Here is a 23,920-nt window from a genome sequence, read left to right on the forward strand (position 1 = left end):
GATATCAGTACATGTCTGAAAAACAATAATAAGAGGTGTGGTCTTTAAAGCTGCTGTATTTTTTTTCTTCTATTCGCACAAATAGTTGTAATAATGTAATAATAATTGACAAATTCTGCCTAGCAACGAGTGACAGTGGCTGTTGGGTCATATTTTATTTGATTTAGCTGTTATGTTTCCCGTTTGCCCCTACTGCATGTCTCTGCTTTTATAGGTCCTCGCTCGGGACAACTGGGGGCCCCTGCTGCTGACTGGCTGCCTGGCTACTTAAAACCTACTTTTTATTTGTAGCTGGGAGACGCCGGTTCTTTGGATATTTAATGGTTGTCGCCTCTTCTACTAGTATGCCCAGTTTGTTTCCCTGCCAGCTCAGCCGGTGTCTGCCGCTTCCTCTTTGTTGGCTTTGTTGTGACTCTCATGAAAGGGACTACAACTGTTTTTCGGCCTCACGTCTCTGCATCTGGGGTCCAAACCTACACAGCACGTAACATCAGCATCATTTATAAAGAATAATAAATATTTACTCTATAAATGATAGAGAATAGGATAACTTATATTGGTTTCCTGGAATGACGAGCCAAACCTAACTAACCTAAATGGTTGGTTCTTTCACATGAAATATATAAATACATGTTACATCTAAAAATGGATTGTATTATAATAAATATATTTAAAATAGATGTATACCATATTGTCAAACAGAATACTGCTAATTCTTATTTTTAAACAGAACTAGTTATTGTATATCCTTATGCTAATAAGGAAGCTAATTATTTGAATGGAGAAAGGGCGGGATTAATTCTTATGTAGAGTTTTTAACCTTTTTGGTTGTGTAAATCAGGAATAGACATAATACGATTTAATTGATTAATCAGTAGTGAATGGATGAACTGTGCAGAATCGATGGCTGATGAATCACACATTGAAGCAACTGAGGCAAAACTGTGAGTGCACCACTTGGCTTGAAATGAAACTGAAAGCAATATGTTTTTATTTATCTATCGCTAGTGCACGCCAGTGTTTATCTGCATTAAGTAAATACTTCCAACAAGCATTAAACAGTCCAGTAGACAGGCTCACTTCATCTCCCATTAATACTTCTCATTGTTATTACCCCAAGAATTATATAGCACTTCCTGGAATCTTCCCACTGTGACTGATCTGCCACCCTTGCTTGTGTAATAATTTATTCACATCTCACTACGGGTGTCGTCTTGTTGTGCGTGATGAAAGTGTTGCGAGGCAACTGTGAAGATTGCGACTAGAAGTGTGGCGAGGCATATGCTAAAGAAAAAGCATCACCTTATCAGGCTGGAGGCGATGTTTTGCTCATCCTATTTCAGCATCCGAGAGGGAAAGAAATAAATACAACTCATTTTCTCATCCCGAGGTTTTATCTGCCCGCATGGAAAATGGAGCTTGAACGGGATCATGTCCCCGCCCCCCCCCGGCCGCCCACTCTCCAACTCATCCCTTCCGATTCCCACTTTTTACCGACAGATGTTCATATATCACAAAGAAGCATATGTAATAAAAAAGGAGCGATAAAGGCGCTCTGACAGAAATGGAGAACAGCTGCTGCCCTCTCGAGGGACGCGACCAGTCGCATAATGTGCAAGGGAGCTTTTTGTCCAGCTGCAGCCAGTTATTTCTGTACTCGCTCTGATGAGGTGCCATCCCTGAATCTCCTGACCTCATTTCTTCCCAATTTTCTGTTTACTTTCCAATTGACAAATTTCTAATGACCAAACTCTGGCGAGAGTTCCCGATGCGAGCGGACAGCAGCAGAGGAAATGAAGTGTTAAGCCGGTGTCCGCCTGCACCCACTGTTCCTAATTCAAAGTCATACATTTGCGAAATGGGAGGAAATCAGAAGAACAAGCAAGACACTCAGTGGGTTCCATAAGTCTGTTAAATCTGCCGAGACACAGACCAGATGGTTTCTTCTTCGTTTTCTTTTTTTTTTTTTTTCCTTCAGCTCAATTCCTTTCAGATTAAGAACTGCAAAGTGAAACGGTGCCGTGTTATGCGTGCCTCGTGTCAGCGCCCTGCACCAATATCAATATTGTTAGGGTGTTTTGTTATGTGCCAGACGCAATCCCGATCACACGAGTAAAGTATTGTGTGCCAAGTGCCGAGATGCCCACGTCTGCACAGTCTGGAATGGTAAACGCTTCCAACGCGCGAAGGAAATAGCTAAGTCATATGTGTGAATAATGTGACATCATAGGGTACCCGGCCAATGACTTGGAGGAACATTTTGGAAGGCCACACAGTAAACAAATGACAACAAGGAAGGACAGCCAACATTTGGTGTTCTTTCTTTTTGGCATGTGGCTCTCTATTGCAAGAAGACGACAAGCTTTGTCTGCGAAAAGTCGCATTTTGATTTCCTCACATTCATTCCCGGTAAGGGCCGCATTGACCCGCAATATGTCGGTTAGCGCTTGAAGGTGACGTTATTGTGACAGGCAATATTGTTATACACTATGTACATGTTAGTTTTATCCTTTAATGATTGACTTGATGATTACCACTGCTAATAATCAAAATGCCGTGTACCCGGGGTACTTTTTGCACCTTGTGCCACATCGTGAAAAATGAAAGAATGCAAGGGCCACGCTGATATTTTATAAACCAACGCATGCATCTCAGCTTTGTAATATAGGTGACAAAGTGTATTATTAGTATGAACTATGGTCTTTGCTCTTCTTTCCCCATTTTTCCTGTTATTTTTATTTGTTTTTCAATAAAAACAATTCTTAATACTTCAACTTTATGCTAGTAAAATTAAATTTTTCCTTAAGTTTTTTTCTGTTAGATTACAACATTTTTCTCTTAATATTTTTACTTTTTCCTCATAAAATTTTTTGGTTTTTCCCATTTTTTTTTTTTATTTTCCATATTTCAACTTTGTTCTTGTAAATTTTCTTCTCGTAATTCTGACTTTATTCCCATAATATTTTGACTTTATCCTTGTAACATTATAACTTGTTCTGGATGCAAATTTTCCAAAAATGACAACTTTATTTTTGTTTCTCATAATATTACGACTTTTAATTATTTTTTTCATTAATATTTGATCTATGCTACTAAAATGATGTTATTTTTCCTCATAATCTTAGAGTTATTAAGTTAGAAATTACGACTTACAGCGCTGGTGTCGACGTAAACAGGAGTAGCCAGACCAAAAAAAATAAGTATCTACTGGTGGCTCATTTCAGTGCTAAATGAATGCAAACTAAGCCACTTGCAGCAAGTGTTTGAAGGTGGTATTGCGCAGGTACAATCTTGTAGCGTCCCGACAGAGGCACACGACAACACTTCCTCACTATCGACCAATGACACTATAGGCAAGGTGTATTCATGAACACCGGAATTCTGAACGTTAAAATTACAACACAAGCAGGTTGTTACCCTAACAATTAATACTTGACTTGCGTGTGTAGGATTAACTAGCAAACATTGTAATGGTAGTTTAACATTGCCAGACTTGTGTGTCAAGTATCACATCCGTAAAAGAATAAAAAGGCATTGTTTTTGGACAAAATTGTTACGTTTTCCTTTTTTTACGTATCAGTCCGAGTACCGTTTAAGCACCGGCACTGTTTCAAAAGTAACAATTTTGGCAATTTGGTATCGAATAATATGTATATGATACCCAAATCTACTCAAACGTTGTTCGCAAGTTGGCGATCAATGAAGCGGTGTCATGAAAACAACTTCTGAGCAGCTATGTTATTTCAATTATATTGAACACATGCTTTAAGATGATACCTTGAAAAAAGCTTTTCCGAAACTAGGTCTTGAAAAGAGTCTTCATCGTATGTTCAGGGTCGCCTTGCATTCGGATGAATACAGTCAATTTTCTGCACATTTTCTGCGTGAACAGATTGGTTTATCTAAATCAGGGGTCTCAAACTCAATTTCGCTGGGGGGCCAGTGGAGGTAGAATCTGGGTGAGGCTGGGCTGCATCAAGTATTGGGAGTAGGGCTGGGAATCTCAGGGTACTCACGGTACGATACAGTTCACAATACATCCATGTGATACCACCACTGTTAGTTCAGTGTTGGTGTTTACTTGCCCCTGGAAGTATGGAAGTGACACTGAGCTTGCCCGGATGTTGCGGGCTGCAGTTACACTACTCTTTGATGTCCAGTCACGGGCCGCAAGATACGATTTGGTGGGCCGCAAATGGCCCGCGGGCCACGGGTTTGAGACCGCTGATCTAAATCCACAACACCACCACAACAGAAGTTGTACTCAACAATGAAATCATTGTGTTCTTGTCATTCGTCAACCAATGGACAAACGGCAATATTTCTAGCAAAGATGTGTTGACAGATATATTGGACCAGTTTTTTACATGACCTGCTCTGCACGCATGGAACCCCAAAAGACCAAATACTGCAAATATTACCAGCTTTTGACAAAGGAAATACATCAATATTTAGTGGCGCCTAGCCAAGAAGACCAAAACCCCCAACGATGCTGACTAAACAAGACTGCTAGGTGAAAACATCATTTCATTCATGACATACAGTACACAGAATCCACCTTTAGCTCGTGAAAAAAAGACATTTTAATGGTATGCTGCATTGATTTCCCTGCAAGCACACACTCTCCATTTACAGCCCCCACTAAATGGAAGGAGTCGACTTGTAAATGAGTGAGTTGTGATGATCTAATTACATACACAGGTCATGTTTTTCCTTCTTTTGAGATTTCGACGAAACAGCCTTGAGTGGTGAACAGAAGTGAATTATAAAATGAAAGTGTCTGTCAGGACATTGTGGCTAACTTGGAGAGACAGCGGAGAATGTATACTGCATGTGTGGCATCTTGTTAGGGTGCTAGTTGCTTGCACAATAATATTGAGTCACTTGTTATTTGTTGAATGGATATGTTTTAGCGGGAAATGACACAAGAAAGTGCCAAAAAACGGTTATAAATTATTCAAACCACTTGAGTGGGGGTTTTATTTACCTAAACCACCAAGAAGGGACGGGGACTCAAGCGATAAAACAACTTAATTGCGCAACAAATTTTGACCTTACAGTCGTCCCTCGCCACATTGCGATTCGAATTTGCGGCTTCACGCTAACATATATTAAGTAATAAATCATGCTGGTGTGCGGTTGAATAGGGCCCATTATTCGTCAAAAAATGCATATTGAGGCAAATTGTACATATATTTTCTCTAAATTAAGCATGCTCAAGCATAAAAATGGCTACATGAACTAAAGTAGAAATATAAGGCATTAAGAAGACGCATTCAAATTGTGAATGTAGTATTCACATTGGTCACGAGGTGTCCGTAATTCTTTGGTGAGACAAGCACCAGACTTGATCGGCGGAACATATTTATTGCAGGTTTAAATTATCTCACAACAGGAACAATAGCAACATAACAATAGCCTGTGCTATCATTTATAATAGTAAAACCCGGGCTACTGTTGTGGCCGTAACCCATGACAAGCTAAAACTCAACTCTGAACCCCTGATGTCACTTCCTGTCCTCCACACAGAACACATTTACTGCGACACACAATATAATGTATAATAGAAACAGCTCATTACCGCAAGTAATGGGACACACCAATGCTGCCTCCAAAGACGCTATTAAAACACATCCAAAAACCTCCAATAAGGTTTTCTGGCTTTATATACATGCTGTGACCATGTAGTAGCAGGTACATTCATGATATTCATGATTTTCCTTTTAAGCATTACCGGAGCTTCCTTCCTGTGCGCATTGATTTCACGTAGCAACATAGAAACGAACGCCTACACCTCGCATGAACTTTTCCAGACTCCAAAACAAAAATATAGCAGCAGCAGCTCCAACATGTAGCGCGGCGCTGACGTGCTGCGGGTAAGTGTGTGGTGAAGCTTGTCGCGAGCCAGCTAGAAACTAGCTGGTGTGATGTGGCAAGGTGTCGAAACGCCATTAACGTCGTTCGAACGGCGTAACAATATTAATAATAATAAGAACAATGTCGCTTTAGCTTGGTTAATATGCATGTCACATTATACAAGTACGGAAATGGAGCGTTGTTGGCGCTTTTGGGTGTTTTTTCAGAAGTCTTTATAGGCGGAATACGGAATGCATTACATGCATTCTTAGCTGCATCTTTTTAGCTGTTTTTGTATCTTTAGAACACACAAAAGAGATGTGTGTTCATGTCTCACATAACGACTGTGGATGATGGGCAACATTTTTATGAAAGTGCATTGTCCTTTCAATGGGTCATTTTCTGTGATTATATATAGTATTGGGTTATTTCATGTCGAGAGGGCTCGAATAATGTAAAAAAATATATTTCTTGGCAGGTTTTCCATGCCATAACTATGAAAATATCCCATTTATAAATAAGGAATCCTACTCCACGGAAATTCCCTTATCGCAGTCGAGTGCGGAACCAATTCACCGCGATAAACGAGGGAATACAAAGGTACATCGCCATCGCAGTTTCATCGCAACTTGACTAATTCATGACTACTTTTACACCTTTGCATCCTGTACAAACATTTGTAGACACCCTCATTCAATTACATGATAAAGTGCTTCAAAACGTTGGACTGTAACTGTATAGAAAGAGACACCGGCTGCTTGTCTGTACTTTACGTTTCTACTTGACCGCTAATGGATGTGATAGACAAATACACTTGCACGGCATTTTTTCCCGAGCAGTTTCTTGTCTCTTTTCCAGATGGTATTGGAGAACAAACCATCTGGCGTGTCAGTTTCAATGAGGACTACAAATGTGCACTCCATTGAGCCTTTGAGAAGATACAGAGGGCTTCCTGTATAGTGGGGATGCACACAGATCTAGAGTGCATAGATGTATTGTATATGTAAAGGCAACAAGAGGTAGATAACCCTTCCTGGGAGGTTATCCTTTGCAAAAAACACACCTTTGATGTGGCTTATAGCAGCCAGCCTGCGCACATTTCCTACACGTTAGATTGAAAATAGACTGCTGTTGACCTTCTGCCTTTCAAATTCCGGTTTGCCCTCCCCCCACACCCCGAGAAGCTGCCGCCTTTTTTATGCGTCGGAGCTCAGGGGCTTTTGCCACAGGGCTTGCCGTTTTATTCCCCCATACTCCAGCATTTCTCTTGCACTCTTTCCTTCTGAGCGAGTCATAGCAGCCACGTGAAAACGACACATCCAAGCGCCAAGATAAAACCGCATGACAATGTGGTTTTTCCCAGGCTGCCTTCGGACAAATTTTCGCAAAAGTCGACGAGCCGTGAAATGCTTGACTGAAGGCAGCTTTTGACAAATGTATTGCCGTTCCATCCCAGTGCCTTTCAAGACTGTTCTGAAGCATTATTTATATTAAAGCTACCTTTAAGTAAACTGGAAAAGCTTGAACTCATTTCCGCCGCTCGCCGCTATCATTCTGCAAACGAATTACACAGTTCGCTGGATGTCTCACAAGAATAGAAATAGAATTGCATACATACATGACAGATGCGTGCAATGGATTCTCCAATGTTGAACTTCTCAAAAGTTGTACAAGTTGGAGTTCAAGTAAACATCTCTGCCTCAGAAGTCAACCAAAACTTGGAGCCGACCAGAACATATTTAGGTTAGGGGTGCACGGGGAACTATGACGCAAATCTGATCGCATCAAGCAACGTATTGTGTTGTAAATAAAACGAAATAAACAGTGTAGCCTTGAGCTAAACAAATTAAAAAGAGGTTTTATAAAACCCCTTAAAAATGTCAATTGTAGCAATAAAAAGGTTAACCTTCAACTCAGAATGTTTTCATTCAATGTAATTCAATGTTTGTATTTATGAGAATGTTTTTTTTCCTAAATGCATTTTTCTGAATTCATGTATTTTTGTCGTAATGAGTTATTTCAGTCAGGTTCTTCCAATGATAAAACATGATTGAATTTGAAATACAATCCTGTAAAATCAATAAACCAACAAGTCTTCTACTGCCGTCAGGTGCATGGTCTACAAAAGCCAACTGACAAACATCTGGTAACTCCACAAAATGGCCGTAGTTGCATTTGAAGCATCATGAGTGGTCCGCATCCAACAACTTTACCGACCTCTGCGTGCACTTTAAACCAGTTGCGCTACTCAGCTGTTGGCGTGAAACGCATGCATGTTACACTCGCCACACTGTTGTTTAAAAATGAGCGCAACAGTGTGAACACTGGCTGAGTAGTTTGCTCCCTACTGCTAGTACAACATCGGTTCTGTTCATGCTGTGTTGTGCAATATACTTGTTAATAATTGGTGGAAAAGAGCTACGTTCTCCTTTCCACTTTCTCGTGCGCTCACAAATTATTGTTACGTTAAAGCAGTAAGTTGTTATACTGGATATGAGTTGTACATTTCAGAAATAACAATTTCTTCCCAGTTTTTTTTCCTGCTTCGAATTCCCGCCCTGACTATTATTACAGCTTTTCACTAAACATATTTTCTATGAGCTTACAACATGGGTGTCCAAAACAAATCAGCAGTCATTTTACAAGAATAAAGTCAAAATATTAGGAGAAAAAAAATAATATGACACAATAACGTCGTAATGTTACGAGGAAAAAAATAGCATAAGTTGAAGTTTGTTTCTCAAACTAACACAACGAATAAAATTTTAATTTTTTTTAAAATATAGGTAGCAAAAAATGTTTAATGTTATGTTACAATAATAAAGTCGAAATATTATGGGATTAAAGTCATAATTAAAAGATGAAAATTTACAAGAAGTAGTACTTTAAATAATTAACAATAACAACAGGAGCAGAAATGGGGAAAAAAAGAGCTATAATTTTCCGAGAATAAAGTCAAAATATTAAGAGAAAAATGTTGTAGTCTAACGAGATTTTTTTTTTAAATAATACTTTTGTAATATTATGAGGTAAAAGTTAATTTTAGTAGCATAGAGTTGAAATATAAAAAAAAAAGCATAGGTTGTTTTGTTTTAATATGAGAAACAAAGAAAATAAAGTTGGAATCTTTGGAGTTTTAGGTTGGGGAAGAAGTTCTAATATCGTTGGAATAAAGTCAAAATATCATGGGAATAAAGTCATATTATGAAAAGAAAATCTATGAAGACTATTTAAGAGGAAAGTTGAAATATTTAGAAAATTTTAAAAACGGGGGAAAAAAGAGAGCAAAGACTGAAGTTCATGCTAATAATACGCTTTTTCACCTACAGTATCTCACAAAGCTGAGACACGTTTTGTTCTTGAAACATGTATAACTTCTTAGCATATCTACATGTGTTGCTTTATCAAATCTTAAAGTGGCCCTTGCATCCTTTCATTGTTCAGTGCGGGGCCCTCGCTAGAAAAGTTATGATACCGCGGCTTACAGTATATTATATTATACGCCTTTCTGGTTTATTCACGTAAATTCCCAGACCGTTCCCATAATTTTGCAACCCCAGTCATGCCTGTGCCATCATTATTACTGGGTTTTATTTTTAGCTATTACATATCATGATTGTTGTGCAGCAAAAAGTCGACCGATGGTGCATTTTTTTTCCCTGCTAACGACTATGGACTTAAATATGCTGCGTTGCCTTTTCTTTCGCCCTACATGGGAGTCAGGTCGGTGTGCTGAGTTCGCACATTGAAAGAGAACATGATACTGCTCGGGTAAGCTTCACCTGCACCCGCTCTAGCTGTCATTACAACTAACAACAGTGGCTCCATCAGCAAGACTGCGGAAGGCGTCATATGGGAATACGATGCACTTGTGCTCCTACTGTATGCACATCGATGTGCACCGGACCTTGTCCCCTATATGCCACCACACGCCCCCAGAGGGTTGGATTAATGGATTTCCGTTTGGAGACCACATTGTAGAAGCCTATGGCACGCATGACGGATGAGTGAAACATAGGCAAAAACTAAACATACAACTTAGGCCTGAGTGGGTAAAAAGGCTCTATATCCAATAAAACACGCTAATTGATAAATGGTTTGCCCGCTTCGAGTAGTTATGACATAACGTGTAAGTATTTACTGTATTCCAATGATGGGCATTTGACTAAATGTCCTTGACTATGAGGAAAATGAACGATCAATTTGTTCATCTTCCCATTGCTTCTTTAAATAGCAAACTCAGTTAGACTTAAAGGTGATGTCGGTCTTGGTTAGGTACTGAATGGGAGCCCTGATCCTTGGAAACTGTATATTCTGCCCACTTCCCGCTCTAACGCTGCAAGCCACGCCCCATGTAACACACACGCACCCACACGAGGTATGTTTGTCAGGTAAAAATAGCAATTTGAGAGCTTTTCAAACGTAAACATCTTTGGGAGAGTGTACTCCTGCAGAGAGAAACTTCATAGCATTTTTATTGAAGTTGAATGGTTTGATATTAATATACTGGTTGAAAATAGCCCTGTAAGAAAAATCTCAGTGAACTTGATTAAAAAAATAGTTTATATCATTAAAAACTTCAAGTAGAAGTTCAGACATTTCATCCAAAATGAACTCTGGTTAGCGCCCGCATTTAAAGCATACAAACTGTGTCGTCTGCCCTGCCTTGTTCATGGTGGAACTTGACTTGTATTTAATGATATTTATACTCACTATTTGTAAATATGCAAATCTTATTTATCTTATGTTCTTTTAATTTGATTATGTTTGATTCAGATTGGTTTGCATTTTGTATAAGCGTGCTTTCCTTCTGCAAGTGAGCTACTGCAGCCAAGCAGTTTCCCTTGTGGATCAATAAAGTCTAAGTCTATTTTAATGAGTATTTGCCTATTATTATTGCGCCCCAATATGGGTCAATAATTGTCAGCAACACTGATTTTCTTGTATTGTTTTTTTTTTTTTTCTGCAGTCTCAGATTTAAAACATAAAGTCACACTTGAGGTCCTCAGGGCAAAATAATATTAGCTTCCTAAAATGGCTTTAAAAAAATAGGCAGAAGTAGTCTTAAAACATTGGCTCATTTAAAGTGGGGAAAATATGTGTACACTGTGTGTGTATATATATATATATATATATGTATATATATATATATATATATATATGTATATATATGTATATATATATATATATATATATATATATATATATATATATATATATATATATATATATATATATCTGTATATATATATATATATATATATCTGTATATAAATGAGTCCTTCTTTTAAAACTACTTCAGCCTGAAATATACATATATCATATTATTTTTGAGGAATTTTAACACTTTGTTTTCTTGTATACATTTTACACTGATGCTAAGGCTAAAAATATCGAAAATTGCTCTAAATACGTTAACATCCAGTATATGCAGTATATGTTCACACATACAACTTTAGAAAAAAACTAAACAGAGACACACACTGATGTGAAATTTTGCTGCATGCTTTGATGGGGCAAAAGTAGCGCTATCTGGTGGACAAATATACAAATAAAACAAAAAGTTTCCGTGTCCTGTGCGACTTGTAAACTTGTATTAGTTCATGTTAGGATAAATGTGGCATTAAAAAAAAAAAAAGACATTTTCAAAGTGTGACAATTTTTGTTGCGAGGAAAATTTGTGTTGGTGTTTGTGTGCCTTTGCCTTTTTAGGCCACTTTAATGAAGCAAATATGACAGTTCTGAAATGCAAATAGCACCTACAGTATATTCATTCAACACAGTCAAAAAGGCTTGAAAAAGATGTAACGGCACACAATGTCCCCTGGAGCTCTTCGGGGGTTAACTTCTGAAATGTGTATAATGACTTATTTGTCACTGAATTTCAGCCATCCTTTGCTTACAAACTGCATATCTTTGCCATGTCAGCACTCAGTCAACAGTCTTGGTTCAAACCACAAATGATTCCCGCCGTCTGGCAAGGTTTGTGTGCTCAAACATTTCAACTTAAAGAAAAAAAAAAAAAGGTTTGATTTGTGTTTCTTTATTCTTCGTTTTGACATGACAAATCTATCTCCTCTTTTTTCCGAGGGAACAAACAACATATAAGATGATTGAAACTGCTGCGTTATGCTAAAATTAGGAAAAAGGGATTGACAGGAGGCGCTGGCGCTTCTGCCTATCGTTTCACGTTCGACAACCTAAAGTGCAGAAAAGCGTCTATGCCGGGGTCACCGACGTTTTTTCTTGCGAGAGCTGCTTTTAGAAATTGAAAATGGCCACGAGCTACTCATTTTTGTAGAAATGATGTTCATACCTTATTTCAACCCAAACGGATCAAATATGCTTGTTTTACCAAAACATTCACAAAAGGCTGGTACCCACAACTCACATTTTATGTTTCAGAATACTTTCCTTTCTAGTGTTCTTTCATTATTAACTGAAAACCTGAATGAAAAGCAGGCTTGCGGGCACCTCATGTGGTCGTGGGGGGCTACCTGGTGCCCACGGGCACCACCTTGGTGACCCCTGGTCTAGGAGATATTGAATCCTACACGTCTTGGCTTTTTCCTCCGAAACACAAGCATCCCAGAGCAACAACAACAAAAAAAAAACACAAGTTGTTTTTTTTTTTATGTCTTGATGGTCTTTTGGCTGCTGTTCAAAGTGAGCTCATGGGGTGAAGTGTGAAAGATGTGTTCTATTTTATGACTGGAATTCTTTCAGACTGGGATCGTTGAGTTCCTCTCGTGTTTTCAAACCACTCTGGGTCCCATATGTTGCCCTCAAAAGTCACCGGAAATAACCTATGGAGTTTTTGAAGACCAATTTCTGTCAACTTCTGTCTCTTCTCGTTCATGTATCCCAACACACTCCATCTCTGTCACCCCACTTCCTCGCAAAGGGGATCAAGGGAAGCCCCCCCCCCCTTCAAATACCTTCAACCTCCAACAGGCGCCTCCTTGTGCTACATGATCACCAGGTGTCAAGATTAAAGAATGGCTGCAGACGGGAGAAAATAACATTCCGTAATTACTGATAAATCGAGCGCTCCTTCCTCCCTATCCACTCGGCCCCGATGTCAATGTGCAGGGCTGAGCGATTCCAGCTGAAAAAAAAATGAACCACTGCTGATACTGCAGTTTAGTTGGGGGAATTCAGGCCCAATTGGCCGACTCAGAGCTTTTATTCACCTTCCAATTGCCGACTCTTTTGAAGTGAGACGCTCCGTACCCGAGCAAGGGGCCAGCTCGCAAAAGACCTCACGCTGCAACAAATCTGGCCGATACTACACCACTCTGAACATTCAGTACAGCTCTGTGCCTCGACACTCTTGACAGGGCTGTAACCCGCGGTGGCCACGCGACGAAGCAAAGCGGGGCCTTTTTGTGCTGAGTGCTGCACGACACGGCGGTGAGGGCACATTTGCCAAGACTGAACCACTGTGATTGTTTATTAGTGCCCTTGGCGGCACCTGATGAAAGCCAGAGGTGAGTCGGGTCGTGCGACGCGGGACTGCTGTTTGCTGGTGAAGAGAGTCAGTCTGTTGACCTCACATCTTGGAAACCACAAGGTTTTTTTTGGAACTTCTATTGACATATTTCCATTTGGCAAAGCCAGGTGCTACTTTCTAGTATGTGGTTATCCAGGGTTCTAAGAGTTATCTTAGATCTGCATGCTGTGGTATTTTACTCCACAGTCTCCACTTTGCTGCAGTTTTCTTGCTTCCCTCAGTCTCTTCTCATATAAACCTTCACCATTAAATACAAGAGACCTTCATTAGTGGAGCAGATTTGTTATCACTGCATCATTTGAAGAGCTAAACAGCGTCTTTGTCTTGGATGCTGCATTATTTTAGTCTCCACTTTGCTCCATTTTCTTGCTGCCCTCGGTCTCTTCTTGGATTAATTTGGTTTACTTGATGTATATACAGGAGACTCTCATTGGTGGAGCAGATTTGTCATCACCGCATCATCTGAGGAGATGCACAATGTCTTAGCTCTGGATGCTGCAGTATGTTCATCCACAGTCTCCAGTTTGTGCTAATTTCTTGCTGCCCTCAGTCTCCTCTTGGAGAAATTTGGTTTCCTTAAGACAGGAGACTCTCATTGGTTGAGCAGATGTGTCATCACCGCTTCATCTGAGGAGATACATAATGTCTTAGCTCTGGATGCCGCAGTATTATACTCCCGAGAGTTGACTTTGCTGCAGCAGCCTGTTTTCTTGCCGCCCTCAGTCTCCTCTTAGATACTTTTGTTTTCCTTAAGAAGGAGACCCTCATTGGCTGAGCAGATTCGTCATCACTGCATCATCTGAAAAGGTACACTATGTCTTAGCTCTGGGCGCTGCAGTATTATACTCCAGAGTCTCCACTTCGCCGTAACAGCCTGTTCCTTGCTGCTCTCAGTCTCCATTTGGATAAAATTAGCCTCCTTATGAAGTACAAAGTAAATACTGGAGACCCTTTTGTTAATAGGTTGTTGATAGGTCCATGCATTGTGATTTTTGCACTTTCCTGGTAGACTGTTTTCAAGAGGAAAACCGAAAAGCCGAGTCGGTACCGTGCAGTGGTCGTCATACATTGCCATTTCAGAACTAGCTGACCTCCACAGAAACTGTGCTGTTTTCCGCAATCATTGTAGAAACATGTTCATTTATTTAAGAGTCGTGGGGTTTTTGCACTTCTCTAACAGGCTGTGCAAATGCATGACTCTGCATTTTCACCGTTGCAGTGGCTATTTTTGTGTCACTTTATCCAGGATACAGCCCGCTGCACCACTTACTCACTGTTCGTTGCGTGTGGAAACACAAACAAGAAAAAGAGAAGTACAATCCGTCTTCAAATGATGCGGCAGACAACATACACTGTACGTCTAGGCGCTTCATCTAAAAGTCAGCGTTGCTACTCTTCATTGGCAGCAATGTAGGAAAAATCCCAAGCTTGGAAATACACAACACTGAGAATAGAAGCAGCCACCTCACATCATATTCCCAGTGTGACACTCTAACCTTGGCGGAAAGGATTTTCACGGTCAGAAAAGGGAAGCGGTTGGTTCAGCGAGGTCGTTTTAAATTAAGAAGGTCTCAGTGCGACTTCAAAATGTTTTTATAATCTCATATTAAGCTCTAAATCTGTCCCCATAAATTTGCAGTGCTACATTCATATTAATTGTATTGGGCAAGTAAATATTCAGTGACTGATCCATGCTGACAGCTGACCTAAGCCTCATTCCTGACAGCTGGAACTACCTCACTAAACACACCTTTATCATTTATAACCAGAAGGCACACTGAAGGCAAGGAGATGTGTAACAAAAATATACCTTGAAGCATTGTGTTTGAATTTCATATTTGAATGTGTTGTATTAGGAAATACCATAAATGAGCCATTGAACCTATTCAATTAAGTCTCCTATAGTCACTCAGTGCATACTATAAAAAAGCAAATAACTACCGGGGTCTCTAATTAGTGCCGACATTGACATTAACAGCTGTGGCTGTAGGTGACCCACTGATGTAGTTGTTTTCCCTCCAAAAGATGGCAGTAGCTGTATTTGAAGTATCATGAGTAGTCAGCATCCAGCAGCTGTATCTACCTCTGCATGCACTTTAAAAATGTCATGCTACCAATGGTATGCTGCTATTACAACATTGGTTCTGTCGCTGCTGTTTTGTGCAATATACTTGTGATTAAATTACCATGTGGTCAAAGAGAGCTACAGTAATTACAGCATTTGCGAGCTGTAAGACTACAGTCTGGAATGTTATTTACTTTAGAGAGCAATTAACTACAGTTTTTCAGCTGATATATCGGAAAGCTGAAATAGTCGAATGTTTGCTAAGACTTGAGATGTTTTGGGATTTTCTTCTTTTTTTTTTTTTTTACTGGTTATTTCAACCTGTTTACCATTCACCTTATTTCCACCTTTGCTGTCAACCGCCAAAAGACAGACTAACCTGCTCTACTTTCACTTCAAAAACACACAATCATAAATATTTACTACACCATGAAATATACATTTCAGGTTGTCGGGAGTATCAACATGTAGACACCGTTGGATCAATATAATAAGTCATGTATTTGCGTTTAATAATATTCCTCACCCTGGGGCGCGTCTAGTTTAAATTCAGTCATGCCTAAAGCCCCCGGGTGAGTTTTACCTTGTAAACACGAGTGTTTCACTTACATGCAAAATAATGAAAAACTCCATCAGTGAGATAGGAATCAGTAGGAAAAAGGCAGGTCATTATTTAAGTCCATATTTCACCCATCACTGCTTATTCTTCAAGCGCTAATTACATGGAATGATATAGTATGAGATGGCCTGAAAATGTGGTATGCGCTACCATAGCAACAGCTTACAGGAAGTAACGTCCATTGACCACAGTTATGCATTAATTGCTATACGATCAATGTTCGCCCTCGGGTTGGTTGTGACAGGATGCGGGGCCTTGGCTGTAAAGTTCACATACAGATGTTCCCATGGGGACATGTCTGACGTAAATGAAGGATTTATGTTGCTAGTCAATGTGCGCTATAGTATAAGGCAGGGCTGTCACATTGTGAAAAATGAAAGGATGCCAGGGCAACTTCGATATTTTGTAAAGCAGCACGTGTAGACATGCAAAAAAGTTATATATCAAAATAATATATATATAACATATCATTTCAAGAAAAAAAAATCTAACACTGTGACACTTATGACACTTGATTTTCTTCCCTGGACTTTTTGATTCTCCAAAAAATTTAAATGGCTACTCTGTTGACTTTTAAAACAAATGTCACAGCCTAAGTTATGATATATTTTGTAGTATGAAACCACACGAAAACCCAATTATGTAGTCGTAGGCTACATTTGAGCTTCTTCGGTTGGAAGCAAACTCCTCACAAAGAAGGCATATCACCCTACCTTTATTAATGGTGCTGTTGGGGTGTTTTTGAAATGTAAATTTCTTATTCACCTCTCACTTCTTCCATGTCCATATCTCCTCTCCACTACTCACTGCTCCTCACCTTGCCCTCCCAACTACAATGACAGCCCATCAATGTCCACGTCAGGGTGTGACTGACCATTCTTTTCCACCCCCAACAACTCCAGCACAAGAAGCCCAACGCATAAAAACGGATTTTTTTTTTTTAAACATTTGCATCCAGACACGGTAAAGTTAGAGATAAAAAAATGCGATTAACGTGATTGAAAAAACCACATGCCACATACAAAATATGACACCCCTAATTTTGATTGGCAAGGCAATGAGATACTCAAATGATCCTCGAAGTTGATCATTTCAACAGATTCAAAGTATGCTTCTTGGTATGGATGCTATCTATAAGCAAAAGCAAAAATTCCAAAGGAAGAATGTCCATAAATGTTCAAAAAAACGAGCATAAAAATCTTTCCAAAAACAGAATGACACAGGAACCTGAGGTTAAGTGCTTGTTAAGTTTTGGAATTTTGGGGTAAAATGTACCCCCTAATGTCACAAGAACCTGTGAATTTTGCATGACGTCCCCAATTTTACGAGACTTGAACTCCACAAACAGAGGAAAAACTGTGCATGTGTTTTGCTTTTTCCTTGGCTTTTTGCACTGCCCACATGGCATGGATTACGTCACATCACGTTCGGGCACTCTGCCTCCCTAACATGACAAAAAGGACATGTGATTGTAGTACAGTATATGTACACACCTGTACACACCAATCTACAGCAGGGTTGTCCACATTTTTTCCACCGAGGGCCCCGTACTAAAAAAAAATAAAAGGAATCAAGAGCAGCCCAGGGTGTACCCCGGCTCTCGCACAAAGTCAGCCGGGATAGGCTCCAGCATACCCGCAACCCTAATGTGGGTAAGCAGCATAGAAAATGGATGGATGGATTTCAACTCCTAAAATGTCTACTATAATGTTATAAGGTTTCCTCAAAATATTACAATTTATTCTCGTAAAATTACGACTTTATCTCATTAGATTACGATATGAAATTTGGTGTCAGATTTTTCCAAAAAGGGGCCTTGGAAAATAGGTATCATCCTACATTTGAGTCAGTACTATATACAGTATAGGTCACATACCCCAACTACTGAATTATTCCAGTATTTTCCAGGAGCTACAAAGACAACTATAATGAATAGTGTAGAATCATAATGCCCTTTTCTACATGAAACTACTGACTATACCGTATAACGCTATAGTCGCTGGCTTACACACAAGCTAAGAATGGAAGCCCTGCACATTTAAAGCGAGGAACAAAAACCTGCCGCCTCGATGCCTCCGCTTACGACCTCTCCCTCATCACCCACAATCATCGTCGTCTCTTCAACCTGTCGATAAATCTTCTTTCATTCACATTTCTGCCTCCCAAAGTCCTGCATTTCAGCTCACCTGTGCACAAAGCGTGACAGATAATGATTCATCTATAGCGCAGAAAAACCATTTAGGTTCTCCATCTCTGGAAATCTCATTTCAATTTCATCCACGGTGTAGTGTTTTCCCCGCGAGGAGTTGTGAGAGATTATGTGAAATATTAATATGCAGATACTTAAATCCCACTTTAGGGGCGCAAAGAGCTGGTGTTCTGAAGTAGTTTGTGGACGAATGTTAATCTTTAGAATGAAGTGCTATATCATCAACTGTAATTCGTATGATTCGGCTCAACCTCACAACAAATTACAGCCCCCGAAGTAACAATTACCTACTTCGCACCTCACGAAGAATGATTCAAATGCCCATGACGGAGAGGATTAATGGCGATGTTGATGCATTGCAAAGCATTATTTTTACATTCCTAATTAATTGGCAGCTGAGTAGATTATCAGTGAATCTTCTGCATACAATGACATTCGTAATCAAAAGGGAAATAATAACCTTTTCATCTCTCTCCAGATGAAATTGCAACTATGGGCTAATAGATCCAAGGAAGCTTCATTACTCTGAAAATTCTCTAATTAGGAAGTCTACTGGTCTATCAGGTAATGCAGCAGCTATTTGGGCTTATGAAATTCACGTGGATAAAGACCTTGATTAGAAGGCTTTCCAGTTCCTATTAATTGAATAAGGGCTGGATTATCTTTTATCTTGATTGAGTGGCTATTTCGGCAATTAAAAATGTGGGATGTGTAGATGTTTTTTGATAGCTGATGAACAGGCTTGCCCCCCCTCCCTTGTGGGACATTCTAAAAATAGAATTTAGCACGAAAACAAAAAAGCAAGCACCAGAATTAAGTGAAAATATTGTAATTTTTGGAAATGATTGATTAGGGTAAATTGGGGAAAAAGTTAAAATATGGACCCAAGGTCAAAATATTATACAAATAGTCATATTACAAAAGAAAATTTACAAGAAGGAAGTTGAAACAGTTGGACCCCACCCTCTGGAAAAAAAAAAAAAAAACCTGCGAGAATAATAATAAGAATAAAGTCAAAATATTAATAAAAAAAAGTTGTATTCTAATGAGAAGAAGGCTTTTTTTTTAGCATAGAGGTGAAATATTACAGATAAATGTTTTTTTTAAAGTTGTAATATGAGAAACAAACTAAACAAAATAAAGTTGTAATTTTTAGAAAATTAAGCGGGATTGCTATTGATTGTTGTTTGGAAAAGAGCTACAATATTATGGGAATAACGTCAAAATTCTACTAGAAGATATACTATACTATACTATACTATACTATACTATACTATACTATTCTATACTATACTTTACCAAAAGAACATTTATGAAAATAAAATTTAAAAAATGATCCATCAATTTTCTATGCCGCTTGTCCTCACTCGGGTCACGGGGGTATGCTGGAGCCTATCCCAGCTGACTTTGGGCAAGAGGCAAGGTACACCCTGGACTCATCAATTAAAAAAAAAAATGTAAAAATGGGGGAAAAGAGCAAAGATGGAAGTTCATACTCATAATAGGCTTTGCCACCTACATTGCAAAATATCAAAGTGGCCCTTGCGTCCTTTCATGTTTCACTATGTGGCCCTCGCTGAAAAAGGTTTGGATACCCCTGGATTACCGTAAACAAAACAAAGCGAATTTGTGGTATTCGTGGTCAAATTTGTGTTTTTCTTTGGAATCGTGTTTTTACGAATGATGGTTGACAAAAATCCCCACAGCAAGACAGCATCAAGGGGGGTAAGTTTCCAACGCAGTGCACCTTTTTCTGCTTCTTATCAACTTTTGATGTGCGATACTTCATTGCTCATCTGGGACTGTTCAGGCACTTTTAACAAATGCAAATGCTGCTCATTCAGACTAGTTGCCTACTTTTGAAGGAAGGATGAACCACGAGTTTGGAGCAGAGAGAGACTTTATAAGATTCTGCAGGGGAAGAATGGGAAGTTTGAAAAATTTATAAAAATAAAAAGCCTCTATTGTGATAATTTTCTGCGCCTGCCCGGGCTCCCTAAAGACTTGGTGTAGACTTCAAATTCGGATGTCTTTTGACTTTAATGGCGTGCTTCGCTGCAATTAACTGCCAGGCTGAGACTCGACAGGAGTGACAGTGATATCGTTCACAGTTAAAGGGACTAAAAATGTTTTAATCAAAAAATATAAGAACACCACCACAGCCTGGCATACAGTATGTTTACCAATAGTGGTTTAAATGAACAGATTGTACACATTTTTTTTTTTTTTTTTCAAAATGATCATTTCCACTAAAATAACTGGCCTTCATGGCTGTCACTCACCGCTGTGTCTGTGGCGCGTACACACACACACACACACACACACGCACACGCACGCACACACACAAAAGCAGTCTTAGAAGTGCCCGACAATTTGGAGTTATTGTGTAATGATGATTGAATGATAACTAACAGTAGTAGCTAAACTTAGCCAAATCGCTATCATCAGCTATTACCATATTGACCTGAATGCAAGATGACCACGAATACATGACAACCCAATTAAAAAAAATATTATCCATAATTTTAAGGCAAAAAAACCCCAAATTAATCTTTTTTTTCCAACATCAGTGAAATAATAACTGGTAGACTGTCTAATCCCTCATTAATCGCGGTTAATTGGTTCCAGACCCGACCGTGAGAAGTGAGATTCCTTATTGATAAAAGGAATATTTTCATAGTTAGAGCATAGAAAACTTGTTTATAACTTCTAAATACAATTTTTAACATTATTACATCCCTCTAGACATGAGCTAACACCCCTATAGTCACTCTTACACTCGTATTACTCAATATAGTAGACATAATAGGAGTAAATAAGCCGTTTAAGAGAGAAATAAGACTTGTGTTTGTGTGTTACTATAAATGTTTTCCCCTCAGGGGGACCTGAGTGAACGGTGGACTGGAAGTAACGTCAGGTGTTCAGAGTTGTGTTTCAGCTTTCAGTAGCCTGTGTTTTTATTAAGGATTATTGTGCCTGTTGTTATATCATTCCAACCTCATTCAAATCAACAAAGTCTGGCATTTGTGTGTCTCACTGAACATTAGAGTAACATTACTGACACCTAGTGACCAGTGTAGAATACTACATATCATTCACAGCGTCTTTGAATGGGTCTTCTGAATGCCTTATATTTGCATTTGAGTTAATTTACCCTTTTTATGCTTGAAAATGCTTAATTTAGGCAAAAGATAAGTAAACTTTTTTTCAATATGAATATTTTTTACTAATAATAGGCCGTATTCTTCGTCAGAGGCGTAGCTAAATTAGCTAAATTTTGCCAAATCGCTATAATTAGGTGAATGTGCGTGTGTTGTTACATGGGGCGTAGCCTACACGCTCAGAACGGGAAGCGGGCGGCATATAATGCTTGCAGCATGCTTGAAAGTTAGCGCCTCCTAGGCAGCTGTGTCCCTTTTAAGATGGTGAAGAGTAGCATTTCGCACAGATACAATGTTCTTGTTGCATGTCATGATGTGACCCTGTTGTTTTTTTCTTCAAGGCTCTTGGGAGGCAGCCTTCTGGACCACTGCAGATGTAGGCGTGAAAAAGCTCCAGTACAAGAACACAAATACAGCCACTTGGTAGAGTCCAACACTAAGAGACTTTGTGAATATTGCCTGAGAGCATCTTAATATTTATTCACTTGCCTTTAGCCCCCGTCGTGTATTTACTGCAAATTCATCAGAAAGCTGCACTGACAACTGTCTAGCTGCAGAATGTTCTTTCAATCCTTAGATAGATGGACATGGGGTCATCTAAAGCTGTGACACAAATATAGCTTTAAGCCAATGCTGGCATTTTCATTCTTGGCAGAATGATGTGAAATGCCTTTTCCTTCTGAACATGATTACACATTGCCAGCACTTTGCCACTGAAAAGGCCACCAGATTGAATGAGGCATTATTATGAATAAGGCAGCTTTTTATTTTTTTTTCCACCAGCGATTTTCCCTGCTGCCAGTGCAGTTTATTTATTTTTTATTTTTTAGCTTGCGCAGGCGAGAAGGCCAAAAAATATCACAGGATGCTTTGTTTGCTGCATGGCACATTGGACAATGCTGGCGACAAATGGCAATTTAAAAAAACGCAGAGTCAGTCCTGTCAGGGAAATGGCCTGGGGACCAATTTCAAACATTCTCTAATTCCATAGAGTTGATATCAGGATCATTAGCAGCTATCTTGCCTTTAGCCAAATAATGGCAGCTCGAGTAAAAGAGCATGAGCTCCCCTCTCTGTAAGTCAGTGGAACAGCAATCAAGGTAAGTTGAGGAGGGGGACAACTTTGCCTCTCGCTGCTGACACAAACGCACTTGCATTAAAAACAAATCAATCACACCTAAACCACCCTTGATCTTGAACCATTATGCTCCCCCCACCTTTAAACTTCATCTGATCACAATATCCTCTCACTTTGTCACCTCTGAATTTAAATAGGTTAAACTCACACTATATACAGTTCGTTAGAAATACACACACATAGCCAGCAGGCGATTATATGCTTGTATGCACAGAGTGCATCGCTGCTTCAAAATGGGGAAGCATGCTTGTTCCAGATCCAGTAACCATAAAGCTGCAGTGGTACTTTAATGCATAATAACAGGAGGAAATATCGATGCCTCCTCTGTCTAAATGAAACTGCTTAAAGTCCGCTTGCTGCAGCAAATCTGCAAAAATGGTTGCAAATAAACGCCGAATCCTCGAATGCATCATTTCAATGGAAGAAAATATCGTGCATGCGCTCACCTAAATCTAACTCTCCCCTCCTCTCGGCCGTGTGACTTGCGTGGCCAACAACTTCTGCTGGAGCATCCGGTGCTCGGCGACAATGCTGGATTGCGGATAATTTGGCAATCCTGGCAATCCTTTTCATGCTCGGCTTGAATAAAACAAACAAATAAAAAAACAATCCGGCTCGGTTACTGGTGAACGGATAGATTTTTGTCTTGAAAAAAGGAGGAAAAAGTCCGTGAGGAGCGGCGCAAGGAGGTGGTGGTTAGATGGACGCCACGTCTCTTGCTCTATCTCCCTCTATCTTCCTGTGGTTTCCTGTCAGAGCAGGTTTGCGGTTGAGGGAAGGTGTGGGACGGAGGAGCAAGAAGAGGAGGAGGCTGGGGATGTGCTCAGACTGAAGCCGAGGAGGAGAAAAAAGGGGGAGGTCCTGCAGAGAACACAGACAGCAAAGAAGAAGCAGGGAAAAAAGGGGTGGGTTTGGACTGGATGAGGTAACTGGAGGGAGGGTGAGGACAAGAACCTATCCATGTGGTCGTGACTTCTCCTTCTCTTATTATAAAAGAAAGGAGGAGGTAATACTGTGTGGTGTCCAGATTCATCACCAATTAGATTGCAGAGTGTGTGAGAGTCGTGACACGGGTGGGCATGTGTGGACCGTGCAAGTTGGAACATGAGAAGCAAGTTAGTGGTGCTGTCCTTGGTGCTGAAGTCAGATACACCCACCAGACACTTCATTAGATACACCTGCACAGTTTAATGGCAGGCAAAATACAAGTTGCATCAAAAAATCTGATTTTTTTCTTTGTTTTTGCACCTGTTCATCAATCAATTCAAAGCAGAAGTGTCCAAAGTGCAGCCGGGGGGCCATTTGCGGCTCGAGACTGTGTTATAATTAGCCCTCCACACATATTAAAAACACAATTAA

The 23,920-nt window shown here is 39.6% G+C and overlaps 1 protein-coding gene across 1 annotated transcript in view; it reads right to left on the reverse strand.

Moving 5' to 3' along the window:
- brinp1 (bone morphogenetic protein/retinoic acid inducible neural-specific 1) overlaps nucleotides 1-23,476 on the reverse strand; it is a 133,496-nt gene extending 110,020 nt beyond the window's left edge. The window contains exon 1 of the mRNA XM_054757633.1: nucleotides 23,008-23,476. The gene's annotated coding sequence lies outside the window, so the exon portion shown is untranslated. The remainder of the gene's footprint in view (nucleotides 1-23,007) is intronic.
- Nucleotides 23,477-23,920: the final 444 nt, after the last annotated feature.

The sequence above is a fragment of the Dunckerocampus dactyliophorus genome, chromosome 17 (assembly GCF_027744805.1).
Source record: "Dunckerocampus dactyliophorus isolate RoL2022-P2 chromosome 17, RoL_Ddac_1.1, whole genome shotgun sequence".
Classification (NCBI taxonomy): domain Eukaryota; kingdom Metazoa; phylum Chordata; class Actinopteri; order Syngnathiformes; family Syngnathidae; genus Dunckerocampus; species Dunckerocampus dactyliophorus.